This window comes from Arachis ipaensis, chromosome B07, assembly GCF_000816755.2.
Source record: "Arachis ipaensis cultivar K30076 chromosome B07, Araip1.1, whole genome shotgun sequence".
Taxonomy (NCBI): Eukaryota; Viridiplantae; Streptophyta; class Magnoliopsida; order Fabales; family Fabaceae; genus Arachis; species Arachis ipaensis.
Genome location: NC_029791.2, coordinates 22,602,552 through 22,615,372, shown reverse-complemented (window position 1 = coordinate 22,615,372; position 12,821 = coordinate 22,602,552).

The window sequence follows — 12,821 nt, the reverse complement described above, 5'->3', positions numbered from 1 at the left end:
TGACTACACTAGGTTTGGTTGGGTTTTATTTCTTGCACACAAAAATGAAGCCTTTTCGGCCTTTTCCACTCTTTGCAAGAAAATTCAAAATGAAAAGGATTTGAAAATTGCTCATTTGAGAAGTGATCATGGAAGAGAATTTAAAAATCAAGACTTTGAAAAATTCTGTGATGACTTAGGAATTTCTCATAATTTCTCATGTCCTAGAACCCCCCAACAAAATGGGGTGGTTGAAAGAAGGAATAGAAGCCTTCAAGAGATGACTAGGGCTATGCTATGTGAGAATGAGATTCCTAAATTTTTATGGGCTGAAGCTGTGAACACAGCATGTTATATTTTGAATAGAACGATCATTAGAAAAAGGTTAAAGAAAACCCCTTATGAGCTATGGAAAGGAACCCCTCCAAATCTTAAGTACTTTTATGTTTTTGGATGCAAATGTTTTGTGCTTAATAATAAAGAAAATCTTGGAAAGTTTGATCCAAAATCCTATGAAGGAATGTTTGTTGGATATTCCACCACAAGCAAGGCCTATAGAATTTATCTCAAGGAGCATATGACTATAGAGGAATCCATACATGTTACTTTTTGTGATTCTAACTTAATTCCCAGTACTGTGATAGATAATGATTCAGATGGTGAAGAAACTGGAACAAGCAAAGAAAATCCCAAATATGTTCAGAATGAAGAATCTGCCAGTCCAGTTTTGTCTCGTCAGATTGAAGGAGACATTTCCATTTTGTCTCCTGAGCAGGCACGAGCAACTGAAACAGTGAGACCACCAGAAGTTCATCAAAGCTCTACACCTGTCCGAAAGCCTAGAGAATAGAAGTCCATGAGGGGTTATCCTCATGACTTCATCATTGGTAATCCCTCTCAAGGAGTAACAACAAGATCATCCACCAAAAGGCAAACTGAACCTAGCAATCTTGCTCTCTTGTCACAAATAGAGCCCAACAATGTCAAACAAGCTCTTGAGGACCCATCATGGGTTAAAGCAATGCAAGAGGAGCTTGCTCAATTTGACAAGAATGAGGTTTGGACACTAGTACCTCATCCGGATGGTAAGAAAGTTACCGGTACTAAGTGGGTATTTAAAAATAAACTTGGTGAGGATGGACAAGTTGTTCGTAACAAGGCTAGATTAGTGGCCCAAGGTTACGATCAAGAAGAGGGTATAGATTTTGATGAGTCTTTTGCTCCGGTAGCTAGAATGGAAGCAATTAGGTTGCTTCTTGCCTATGCTGCCCACAAGGGTTTTAAAATGTTTCAAATAGATGTCAAATGTGCTTTCCTTAATGGCTTTATTGATAGAGAAGTGTATGTGGCACACCCCCCCGGTTTTGAACAAAAAGAGTTTCCAAATCATGTTTTCAAATTAACTAAGGCTCTTTATGGTCTTAGACAAGCTCCAAGAGCTTGGTATGAAAGGCTTAGTGCTTTCTTGTTGGAAAATCAATTTCAAAGGGGTACTACCGACACTACTTTATTTATTAAAGCATCTAATGATGATATACTCCTTGTTCAAGTTTATGTTGATGACATTGTATTTGGATCGGCCAACATTTCCTTGTGTGAAGAGTTTGGAAAACTCATGACTAGTGAGTTTGAAATGAGTTTAATGGGAGTGCTTACTTTCTTTCTTGGCCTCCAAATTAAACAAACTCCTAGTGGTACTTTTATTTACCAAGAAAAGTATGCAAAAGAACTTATTAAAAAGTTTGGCCTAAAAAATTCCAAATCAATGGGTACACCGATGCATCCCAACACAAAACTTGAAAAGGATGATGATGGTCAAGATGTGGATGAAACAAGGTATAGGGGAATGATAGGTTCACTCATGTACCTTACCTCCTCTAGACCGGACATTGTCCAAAGTGTGGGTGTATGTTCAAGATTCCAATCTCACCCAAAAGAATCACATCTCACGGCTGTTAAACGCATCATTAGATACATTAAGGGAACTTGTGATTATGGATTATGGTATCCTAAATCTGATGACTTTTGTGCAGTAGGGTTTTGTGATGCAGATTTTGCGGGAGATAGAGTGGATAGACAAAGCACATCCAGCATGTGTTGCTTCCTTGGAAGCTCACTCAATATGTGGTCAAGCAAAAAAGCAAGCCACAGTGGCTTTATCCACAGCTGAAGCAAAATACATTTCCGCATCTGCATGTTGCACTCAATTAATTTGGTTAAAAACACAATTAGAAGATTACAAATTAAAGATCAATAGTATACCCTTATTTTGTGATAATATGAGTGCTATAAACATTTCAAAAAATCCTGTTTTGCACTCAAGAACAAAGCACATTGAAATTAAATATCATTTCATTAGAGAACATGTGCAAATGGGAACTATTGATATTCAATTTGTAAAATCTGAAGACCAAATTGCTGATATTTTTACAAAACCCCTCTGTGAAGACAGATTCTGCACCTTGAGAAAAAGTTTGGGAATGTTTGATTTAAGTTTCATTGAAAATCTGTGAATTTTTAACTCTGTTCAGTTTTGTCTCGTAGGTTAGGATGAGATAAAAATGCAGGCTTGATGGAGGAGCTATGATCAAGGGGGAGGCAACGCAGATTTAAATTTTCATGGGCCCCACCTAATAATTCCTGACCCCACCATGGCAGTTTAGTTAGTTATTCTTTCTTTGAAAAATAAAATCACAAAATCCCTTGGATTGTCTTTTCATATCTTGTTGGAAGAAGCATATTGTCAAATCATATCTTTTCCTTCCAACTAATCCCTTGATTCAAGGAAAACCCCTTTTTTTTTTTTTTATCATTTTTTGAAACTCCCATTTGGTTAATAACCGCGCCATTATGGTCATTAACTTCCCCATCATCTCTCTCCAATCCACATTTATTGCACCACTAACCTCCTTCCACTAACCTTTTTCATCACCTCCAACCCATACGCATATCCATCTCCATTCTACCTCTTCTTCTACTCATTTCCCTCCTTCCAAAAAGACCGAAACCATGCGCCGTAAGGTAGTTGCTCAGAAAACTTCAGGGAGAGGCAAAACTGGAAAGACCAAGGAACCTAGTGTTGAAGAGGATGAAGACGAGTCACATACCTCGCCCCCTCAATCACCACCAAAAAGATCCACCCCACATGCAAGAAGCTCTCAAAAGAAGCAGAAAAGCTTTGTGTTACATGATATTAAGGAACCTGCGAATTTGGAGTCACTTGAATTCAAGAACAAGCATCACAAAAATCACTCACATTTTGATCCTTCTCGGTTCTACTCATGTGCTTTCTATGAGTTTCACAAAGATGTTCTGATGAAACGTCATCTCTGCCCCTCTTACTTGGTGAACCTTGAAAACCTGGCCAACAAAGGAATCAACTTTTCTTCTCTGTTTGATGCTCTGAAATGGACCCCGTTGGTTCAGATTTAGAAACTTGTTTACTCGGGGCTGGTCCGGGAGTTCTATGCAAACATGCGTTTGATTGATGGCTCGATTTATTCTTACGTCAAGCGTGTTTATATGACCCTCACCCCTCAAACCATAGGTGCTGCTCTTGGGTATGAAGATGAAGGACCAAAAGTTTACATGATTGATAAGTGGGATGATCAAGTTGGCGTTGCACAGCAAACAGTCTTGCAACACATCTGTGCAAATCTTTCAGGTTTAGATGGACTAATCCCAACTCATCGAGCACTCGGCCCTGAAAACTCTCTATTGCACCGTATCATCATTCACATCCTCACTCTACAAAGCAGTTCTCATCATAGAGTAACAGTTTCTGATTCTATCATTCTCTTTGCTCTTATCACCTCTACTCCAATTTCATTTGCGTATATTATGATACGTCATATGTGGGAAGTAGTTAAAAGTATTACAAAGGCTAATCTTCCATATGGCATGTTCCTCACATGTATATTTGAGTATTTTAAGGTTGATTTGTCTAATAAATCTGTTGAGAACAAGGCAAGCGGTCTGTTCACTCTGAACCATCTCTCAGCGATTTGGAGAGCCGTCCTGAACCCTCAAATGTCACTACATCAATCCGGGAAGTGCTCAGTGAGTTTCGCAACATGTCCAAGTTGATGTTCAAATCCCACAAGACTACCCGGAAATTGGAATATGAACAGGAAAGGGCTTGGAAGAAGTGTTACGAAAGAGTTGGCTTCATGATTAAGAGCTTTGATGATGAAATGGGGACAGGGAATTATGAAGATGATTCCGGTTCAGAGTTCAATCTTTCTGATGATTAATGACTGTTTCTTTACTTTTATTTAATATTGGCTCCATTAGGCTCAATTTGTTTTTTGTAGGAGCATGACTTGATACTCACTGCTCTATGATACTTTGATACACTCTTGTTACTTTATTATGGATATTTTGTTATGTTGTTCATATTTTGTGCAGGTGCCCCTTGATGACAAAAGGGGGAGGAAATTGAAACTAATGAAACAGGGGAGGATTTGCTGAAACAGGGGATGATTTGCTGAAACAGGGGATGAAATTTTCATTTGAAAATTCATGATCACCCTTGTTCAAAGAATGCATGCTGTTATTGCATTTGTTTCACTATGGTTACTACTGTTGGAAATGTTTTTGGCATTTGGTTTGACAATATATTTGTATTGATCATATGAATGTTTGGTTGTTGATTTATCTTGATGAACATGCTTGTATTGAAATAGGAATATTCTTATTCATCTTGGTAAACATGTTAGTTTGAAAATTTATTTTTGGCAGTTCCTTTAAACTGTGATATCTAACAGCTGCAATGTTTTTGATGTGATCATGAGTGATTCAAAAATATTTTCTTACTTGAATAATATTGCTCTGATATCTTGACTGAAAATATTTGAAAAATTTTTGAACTACATTGTTTTGGAATCAGTTGATGTGTGTAAAGTTTGAGCAGTAAATCAGTTTATGATATCAAATGAGTTTTGATTATCAATTTAAAACTGCTCATAAATCAAGCATTTAGCATCATATAATATGCTAAATAATATTGTTCTTGAAGCTTGATTAAAATGTTACAGGTTAGTGCTTCCCTTGGTAAAATAAGCATACATCAAGGGGGAGCCATGTGACATTTAGAAAGGGGGAGAAATTCAACCTTCAAAGGGAGTACTCATACTCAATTTTTTAAAAAATTTCTTTCCATTTCAATTTTAATAATGTTTGTCATCAAGGGGGAGATTGATGAGTTTGAAAAACTCTATTTCTAATTAAGTGATGATCAAACATTATTAATAAAATCAGTTGCAAAAATTATTGATATTAAATTAAAATGATTAAATTAATTTTTGCAATGCAGGTTCAGTTTGGGCCAAAAAATGAAAATCTGCTGCAAGCCCAATATGATTAATTTCAGTTAGATGTTGAATTATTGTGGCTGAAACAAATTGTTGTTACTTGGGCCAGATTAAGTTATTATTGCTACAAGCCCAAATGAATGCCTTCCTGTTTACTCTATGCATGATCCGAAAAATATATATCAGGAAAGCAAATGTTATTAATTGGGCCAGATTAAATGATTATTTCCACTAAGCCCACTTTTACTTGAGATGAGAATTCCTCATGCTTTGTCCGAATCCATGAAGTAAAGAAAACAAAGCCTCAATGCTTCCAACGGATTCCATTTCACTTCTTGGAAGGATTTCAAAGTTAATTTAAGCATTGGGAACATAAGTAAGTGAGAGAAGATTGATTTGATTGCTATGATAGCTATGCACGCCTCTCAGCAAAGGGAAGTAAAAGCAACCTTTACTTGTGTAATATGTTTATTACATTGAATTACTTTTTCCAAGTTGTTTATTCTCTCTCATCTCTTTCTTCTCTTCGGACATTAACCAGGAAATAATGGAAGCCATGGAAGCTACACCTACTCACCGAAAAGAAGATAGAGCTCGTCTCAAGACCATCATGAAGATGGCAAGAAAACATACTAAAATAAAAATGAGCTGTGGCTGAGATTGTCACCAAATATGGATAGATTTGGTGAGGTAATCTTGGGTTCTTCATGCTCAAAAAGGAAGAAGAAGATCTCGGCCAGCAAGGTGAGATTCTTGGAGGCATGGCTTGTCTTTGATTCTGCTCAACCACCACAGGAAATAGCTAGAGTGGCGAAGTGATGGTAGAGGTAGAGATTGAAGCAGATAAAGTCATCATCATCATGAAGCATCAAGGGCCAGAAATCCATCTTGGAGAGCAAGCCAAGGATGGAGAGCTCGGATTGATGAAGAGTGATGACCAAGGAAGAACTAGAGGTAATTGCATGTTGGTTATTGCATGGTTATCTCTTCTCTCTCTGTGTGGCCGAACCGGTTTCTTGAAGGAAGAAGAAGTTGGCTTGGGTTTTTGGCTTCAAGTGTGGAGGCTTCTCTCTTCTATAAAAAGGGAGAACAGCCACTGTTTGGAGCAAGGAGTTAGAAGTAAGCATTGAAAGTGCAAGGCACAGGATTCTCAGAGCTACCTAAGCTTACAGATTTTCTTCTCCTTCAATGTATTCTGTTTAGTATTTTTCTGTTTAATTTTTTCATGTCTTAAGTCTCATGGAAAAAGGCAAACAGTGAGCTTTGTATGAAAAAAGCCATAGAGCGGAAAAAGGCAGAGAGTGCAAAATTAAAAGAAAAAGCCATAAATGTCCTTAGAGGTCCTTTGTACATCTATGTTGTGTTTCATGATTCTATGGGAATCCCCTTGTAAGTTGGGTTAGCACTTTACAGTTTGTAATCAGATTGATTATAGTGAAATTCCATCATTGTTGTGATGGAGACTGGATGTAGGCTGCACTGCACTTAGCAGCTGAACCAGGATATATCTGGGTGTAATCTTCCTTCTCTCCTACTCCATTTCTGTTTTCTACTGCACAGGAGCAAAAACCAAAAATGTCTCGTGCCAAGTGACGAGACAAAATGAAAAAGTCTCGTGGCTAGGGACGAGCTAAAAACAGAAAAGTCTCCTCTAAGTCCAGCAAGTGTTAGCAAGCAAAAAGGGGGCTAAGATTCAACCCCCCTTCTCTTAGCCACTGAAACCATCAATTGCTAATGCGGGGATGTCCGTCTAACTGATAGCATATTGTATGTTTAATTGGGCTTTTGTGCCAAACTGCTAATGCGAAAGGGCCCGCCTAACTGATAGCTTGAGATTGCTAATGCGGGAATGTTCACCTAATTGATAGCACTGTTCCTTACTGTGATACACATTGAAATGTTATTATAATGGGGCCTAATTGACCCGGGTAACCGTGATGCCAAGGTGTCTAATTGACACAGTAAAGGGACCATATTCGGGGTTCACTCCGAGTAACGTCGGGTTGCGGGTAGACAACCGACGCATGAGCTCATGATCTGCTTAGGATAGACATGCATCATATTGATTGCGCATTTGCATTTGGTCTTGTTTTGCTTGTTATATTTTCTCTGTGATTGTGCTGCTTGACTTGTTTGTCTTATTGCAATTTGTTTGTGTGTTGATCTGTTTCTTGTGCTATTAGTTGGTGTATTGAGGTGACTGAGAATCGGGAATTGTTTTAGTTCGAAAAGTTAAAGAAGGTAATTAAGTATATGAAGTAAGAGTAAGAAGTATTTCCAAAGGTTTTAAAAAGAAGAAAATAGTTTTATCAAGTAAAGTTAATTATTTGCATGTTAATCATTACTTTTACGGCATTCTCATTCCCTACTGAGAACTAGTGGTTTGTTCTCACCCCAAAATCTTCCACCCTTTCAGTGACAGGTTCAGAGACTCAGTTTAAAGCTGCGGACGATTAGGAGTTTTATTTAAGTTAAGTTTATGTGTTGAGTTGCTTTTATAGAATTCCCTCGACCTTGTTATTTAAGATTTTATTTTATACAGAGGGATAGGAGTTGTAACTGAGTTTCTTTTGTATGATATTTATTATTATTAATAACTATGTGACTAGTATTTTTTGGAGATCTTTGATATATGATTTTAATTAATAGAAATAAAAGTTTTCAGCTTTTTCCTAAAAATTGAAACGCGAAATCGAACTAAAGGCTTAATATTAAATAGAAAATAAGGAAAACAGGTCAGTAACGCCTTACTTTTGGTACGATCATGACGTGCTGGAAGTTAGGGTGTTACAAGAAGTAGTAATATACTCAGCCTCTGCAGTGGATAATGCCACTGTAAACTACTTCTTACTTAACCAAACGTTTAGGGACTTCCTAAGAAAACAGCATATGCCTGATGTACTCCTTCTATCCACTCTATTTCCAGCAAAGTCTGCATCACAATAATCAACTGTAGAAAACTCATCAATCTTAGGATACACAAACTAAAATTGGATGTGCCATGAACATATTTAATAATTCTTTTAACTGCTGAAAGATGTGATTCTTTTGGTTTTGATTGGAATCTTGAACACATTCAAACACTTTGCACAATATTGGGTCTAGAGGAAGTTAGGTACATAAGAGATCCAATCATTCCTCTATACCTAGTTTCATCAACATCTTTCTTAGTTTTACCCTTTTCTGACTTTGAGTTAGGGTGCATGGGTGTTCCCCTGGGTTTGGTATTTTTCATACCAAATTTTTTAACCAGTTCCTTGGCATACTTCTCTTGATGAATAAAAATGCCATTTTGAATTTGAATCCCAAGGAAAAAATTAAGTTCACCCATCATACTCATGTCAAATTCACTTGTCATGAGTTTCCCAAATTCAGTACAAAAGGTCTCATTTGCTGATCCAAATATAATGTCATCAACATAAATTTAGACTAAAATGAAAGAATCATTAGAATTTTTAATAAATAGAGTAGTATCTGTGGTGTCTCTTTGAAATTCATTTTTCAAAAGAAAGGAACTAAGTCTATCATACCAAACCCTAGGAGCTTGTCTTAGTCCATATAAAACTTTTAAGAGTTTGAAAACATGGTTAGAAAATTCTTTATTTTCAAAATCAGGTGGCTGTGTCACATACACTTCTCTATCTATTACACCATTTAAAAATGCACATTTCACATCCATTTGATACAATTTGAAACCATAATGAGCAACATAAGCTAGAAGAAGTCTTATAGCTTCCATTCGGATAATAGGGGCAAAGAATTCATCAAAATCTATTCCTTCCACTTGATCATATCCTTATACCACTAATCTTGCTTTGTTTCTAGCAATGCTACCATCTTCTCCCAACTTGTTCCTAAATATCCACTTGGTGCCGGTCACTTTTTTTCCAATTGGCTTTAGAACAAGTGTCCAAACTTGATTCTTTTCAAATTCAACAAGCTCTTCCTCCATAGCCTTTACCCAAAAAGGGTCATTGAGTACTTCATTGATGTTTTGTGGCTCCATTATTTGAGAGAGAAAGCTAAGTTTGTTTCTTCATTTGCTTTTTTTGTGGAGGAACGAGTCTTGACACCTTGAGAGACATCCCCAATGACAAGTTTTTTAGGATAATTCTTTAAAAATCTCCACTCACGGGGTCTAGTGGACTTAGGAGCAGATTTGGTTACTGAAGGATCCAAAGAAATGGAATTCTCAAAAATTTCGCTTGACTCATGAGACAAAATAGAATTGTCTCCTATAGAATCTCCTGCAGCAGCTATTTTAAATTCAGGTGGCCCAGAAATTTCTTTCTCTTGATTTTGGACTTCTCCTTCTTTGCCTTGAATTTGATTTCCTGCATCACAATCTTCCAAGATACTTTGAACCAAATTAATGTCACAAAAGGTAACATGTATGGACTCCTCAATAATTCTAGCATCTTGATGATAAACTCTATAGGCTTTGCTAGTTGTGGAATATCCTACAAATAAACATTCATATGTCTTTGGATCAAATTTTCCTAGATTTTCTTTGTTATTTAGGACAAAACATTTGCATTCAAAAATATGTAAGTAATTCAAACTTGATGGAATCTGCATGTAAACTTCTTCTGGTAAATCACTATGAAAAAATGAATTGTTGATGTCCAACTGGTAAGGATGCCACCCCTACAATTGTGAGGAGTAGCCTTAGAGTGGTTATTCGAACTACCAAACTAAATGTATCAAAATAGTCCTGCCCAGCTGTTTGAGTGAAACCTCTAGTCACTAGCCTCGCCTTATACCTCTCAATGGTCTCATCAGGATTATACTTAATTCGAAACAACCACTTGTAACTAATGGCCCAATTCCCAGGTGAAAGAAAGGTGATTGTCCAAGTCTTATTCTTTGCCAAATCTAACAGTTCAACATTGATTGCATTCTTCTAACACTCATGCACCACAACCTCTTCATAAGTCTTTGGTTCTTCATTGCTTGTGAGTGCCAAGGAGAAGGCCTTTTGTGTAAGTGTGAGTCTCTCATAGGATACTGATGAGAGTTAAACATTGGTTTAGAATTTTTTCAAAAGAATCTCGTCGTAAGTATAGTTTCAAACAACAAATAGCCCTAATCAAAGTTTAAAAGGTTGTCACAATACAAATCAAAATAACCAGGAGTAAAATCTCGGGTCGTTCTTCTTAGGAATTGCAATCGAGTGTTCAATTATTGGCTATGTGGGAATCGGGAGTTTTGGTCGCAATAAACAAGAAATATAAATAATAAGAAATTAAAGAAGCAAACAATAACTAAATATCAAAAGCAATTAAAATAAGGCAATTAAAGAAATCAACTGAAAAAGATCTTGGCAAGGGTTGATAGTTAAGGATCACTATCCTTATTACTAACCACAACATGATAATTATAAAGAGCAATCCCACTTCGTCATCCCCAACATTGGAGGAAAGTTAAATTGGCTTAATTAATCCTAATCCATAAGTCATAATCAACTTACTAATTGAATTAGCAAAAGATTAGCATCAATAGAAACAAGACAAATTAAAATCTCTAAATTATCAATCCACTTGGACATTAGTAACTCAAGGTTATCCAAATTACCAACCCAAGTAAAGAATGCAAAAATCTACTCTAAAACCAATTAAAGCATTTTATCAAACACCTAGAGTACATAAACATAAAGTATCATCAATTGTAAGAATTAGTAAAATCTATAGCTACTAAATTCAAGAAATGAATAACATCAACTCAATTAAGCATGAATAAAACATCAAACATCAAATTGTATTAAGAGAAAATGAGAATTCATCAAGAGTTCATAAACTAAAATAATATAAACAAGAAATTAATAAGTGTTAATAAACTAAGGTAGTAGAACAAAAAAATATAATTAAAACTAAGTTAAAATAAGATTAAAAACCAAAATAAAAGAGAATTAAAGTAGAAACCTAAGAATTTTAGAGTGAAGTTGGAGCTTCTCCCTCTAGAATTTACTAAAACATCATAATAAAACTAAAACTAAGACTACCTACTACTAACTACATTGCATATTTCTCTTAAATACTTTTGGGATTTGGACCTTTTTGTGGCCCAAAAATAAAGATGCATGTGTTTTATTAAACAAAACACGTGGGTCCGTTTCGTACACGCAGACTATCACCCGAATCGCTTCTTGAGTTCGCTTCTTCGCTACATTCTTTTCGATTCTTTGAAACCATTGATACACATTAATCCTGAAACACTTAAACAAATTTAATCACGGCATCGAATGGTATAAAAATTAATAATTAAGAGCACAAAAAAATATATTTTTCACACACAATTTTATAAGAAGCAAGATTCGACGAACTCATTTAATTGGCTAATATTGTGCAAAAAAATTGATAAACTCCATATTTTTTAGCACAATTTATAACGATAAAATAGGATTTATCAGATACATAATTGGATAGAAAAAATTTACTCTCAAGACATGGTGGAGCAACTGAAGCAGATTTAGTTAAAAGACAATAATAGTCTTGCAAATACGATGGCTTCTTTTTTATTTTCTAGATGAGATTATAGGATGAATGAGTGTTCTATTTTCTAATGTAGATGAAGTATCATTTTCTAATGCTGAATTATTATTGGAATTAGGTACATGAATGTTAAATGCATTATTGGAATCATGTACATGAATGTTAGATACATTATCCCGCGTATGATCTATATGCTGACTATTTTCTAATAACTTTGATGCAATGTGAGACTTAGGACTAACGCATGATGGTGCAACAACATATATAGGTGCTTTATGATTAGGATTTTTAAAGTAGCATAATCATAGCAAAACAAATCAATGACTTCATCTTAAAGTAGGATTTATAGAAATACGAGTACTGTGACTCATAAAAGTGAATATTTCTAAAGATGAAAACGATTCCCTGGAATTAAGATTCATTAAAATAAACCCTTTTGTACCATTTTTGAATCCCCAAAAAAATACATTTTCAAGCTCTACTATCCAATTTCTTTCTACCATTTCTTAGAGTAGATGCAAATGCAAGCCATTCAAAAACTGAGATCTGAAATTTGACTGTTGTTGCCAAACAAAACTGAGTATGGTGAAGTATTCATCAATATAGAGCTTGCATTGGCAACTGATTCATGATATGAACACTGTATGCCACTGCATAATTCCAAAGGAATTTTGGAATGTTGAAGTAAAACATCAATGCTCTTGTAATATTCAAGATGTGTTCGTTTTGTTGTGGTGTTTTCATGCAAGAAGTTTGATGAATAATTTTATTACTATCGTAAAATAATTTTAACATAAATTCTGGTCCATTGTCAAATCTTATTATTTTAACAATCTTTTGAAATTGTGTTTTAACAAAGAAATGTTCAACTTAAAAATAGGCAATAAAATCGACAACTGAAAGAGAATTTGATTCAACACATATAGCAATTTCACAATATGTGTCATTAACTATATAATTTAACTATATTTTTTATATTAAATAATATTACAAATTAGTTTAAGTTTGAATTATAATAGTGCATTATTGTTACTTATGA